A 2,931-nucleotide genomic window follows, 5' to 3' on the forward strand; every position below is an offset into this window, starting at 1 on the left:
CAGTGTGTGTTCTTTTTTCTTTGCTTTTCCAGAATAGTTCAGTTTTGCTTTCTTTAGAATATGAATAGACTTGGACCAGAAACAGTTGATTAAACAAGCCCAACTGCAAAAGGGAGAAAAAAAATTACATAAAACCAAATAATTACTTGAGCAACTATTGTAGAATATATATATGCTTGGACCAGAAACAGTTGATTAAACAAGCCCAACTGCAGAAGGGAGAAACAAAATTTACATAAAACCAAATAATTACTTGAGCAATTATTGTAAAATGGTGTATTTTATGGTATCTTTTATTATTGTGCTTAAATTGTCTAACTTGTTTTTATAAGAAAAAAAAAAGTATAAAATAAAAGTAAAATATTTAAAATTTATTAAATATTATTTTTTTCTCTTTTTATCACCGTCCGCTGCATGTCGCGCCTGTCGTAGCATTGCGCACCAGTCCATTGTGCGTTGTTTTCACTGCGCTGCCCATAACCTGCACACCAGCCGCCACACACAGTCTTCCTAGGTTTTGTATATATATTTTTTTTAAATTTTGGATGTGTTTTTTTAAGGTAGAAAACAAAAATAAGCCAAGGAAAAAAATAATTTACATGAATAAGGCAAAACGAAAATTGCTTCATGAATCTACCAATGCACGTTTATATGTAGTTCGAATCAGCTTGGTTCGAATTCCATTTCTACATAATTCGAACCAGCTTGGTTCGAATTACACACAAACACACGCACACACTAATTTGAACCAGCTTGGTTCGAATTACACACAATAATTCATGGTATAATTCGAATGATGCTGTTAAAAAATTAATAATTTATTAAAAAAAATTATTAAAAAATTTATTAAAAAAATTAATAATTTAAAAATTAAAAAAATATATATTTTATTTCATACGTTAAAAAAAAGCTAACAAAATATTTAATTACGAGACTTCTTTAAAATATTAATGAGCTATCAATTCGAATTCCATTCAATACTTTTCTGTCCATTTTTAATAGTTCATGAATATTTTTTAATAAATTTTTTTAAATTATACTACAAAAAATATTTTATCCTATGCAAAACAATTTAAAAAAATGACTTAAAAAAATGTTAGGAGTACTATAAAAATTTGTAATGTTATAATAACTTAGGTAAATACATGCATGTACTCAGATTTTAAATAAAATAATCTACATAGTCAATAATAATTTAGAAATGAAAGAAAATATTTTATTCCATACAAAATAATTAAAAAAATATATTTTATTCTATACAAAATAATTTTAAAAAATGGCTTAAAAGATGTTATGAGTACTATAAAAGTTTGTAATATTCTAGTGATTTAGGTAAATATATGATAAAAATATTTTTTCTTTAATTTCTAAATTATTAGTGACTACGTGGAGTATTTCTTTAATGTCTTAAGTCATTAGAACATTACAAATTTTTATAGTACTTCTAACATCTTTTAAGCCATTTTTTAAATTATTTTGCATTAGTACTCCTAACATTTTTTAAGCCATTTTTTTTAAATTGTTTTGCATAGGATAAAATATTTTTTGTAGTATAATTTAAAAAAATTTATTAAAAAAATTTATTAAAAAATATTCATGAACTATTAAAAATAGACAGAAAAGTATTGTATGGAATTATAGCTCATAGCTCATTAATATTTTAAAGAAGTCTCGTAATTAAATATTTTGTTAGCTTTTTTTTAACGTATGAAATAAAAATATATTTTTTTAATTTTTAAATTATTAATTTTTTTAATAAATTTTTTAATAAATTTTTTTAATAAATTATTAATTTTTTAACAGCATAATTCGAATTATACCATGAATTACTGTGTGTAATTCGAACCAAGCTGGTTCGAATTATGTGTGCGCATGTGTTTGTGTATAATTCGAACTAAGCTGATTCGAATTATGTAGAAATAGAATTCGAACCAAGCTGATTCGAACTACATATAAACGTGCGTTGGTAGATTCATGAAACAATTTTCATTTTGGCTTATTCACGTAAATTATTTTCTCCCTTAGCTTATTTCTGTTTTTTGCCCTATTTTTTATATCTTTTAAATGTTTTTTTTTCTTATATTTTGGATGGTTCCTTTGTTTAGGTTTTGCATATTTTTTTAATAATTTTGGATGTTTAATTTCTTTTCTTAGTTTCCGAAAGTTTTTTTCTAATATTTTTGTATGTGTTGTTTTAATAAGTTTGAATTTTTTTCTAAATGATTTTGGATATTTTTTTTATTAGGTTTTGGATCTTCATTTTATTATAATTTTAGATTTTTTTTTAATTTTGAACGTTTCTTTTTCATTGATTTTAGATAATTTGAATTCACGTTTCGTCTAAAGAAAAATTAAAAAAAATAACCAATTTTGATTTTCGTTTTTTTTTTTAATGAAAAATTAATTACTTTGTTATGAAATTATAAGCCGATATTTAGCTATTTAATTTTCTAAAAATATTATGTATAATAAAAAAAATTAATTTTTAAATCAGTTATTATATATTTAAATATAAATACATATACTATTTTATGTATATTTAATATATTTTTTATATTTCAACATTGATAGATACTTTTGGAATACACATTATTATTATTAATTATAAGAGTAAATGCTTAATTTGGTTTCCAAAATTTAATTGTGGATCAATTAAATTTTTGACTTTTGTAAATGACCAACAATGTTTTTTAAATTGAGAAACGTGAATCTATTTCGTCTCTAAGTAGGGGTGAACGCGGATCGGATATGGCCAAAATTTCGATTTGATCCACACTAAAATTATTGGATCAGATCTAATATCCGCAATTTTAAAGCTTGAATCCGATCCGATTTGATCCGCACATTTAGGGATCGGATATCGGATATATCCGCAAAACCCAAAAATATTTTTAAAAGCTTATTTTTATTAAAAAATATCAATAGAATTCA

The sequence above is a fragment of the Arachis ipaensis genome, chromosome B03 (genome assembly GCF_000816755.2).
Source record: "Arachis ipaensis cultivar K30076 chromosome B03, Araip1.1, whole genome shotgun sequence".
In the NCBI taxonomy this organism is placed as follows: Eukaryota; Viridiplantae; Streptophyta; class Magnoliopsida; order Fabales; family Fabaceae; genus Arachis; species Arachis ipaensis.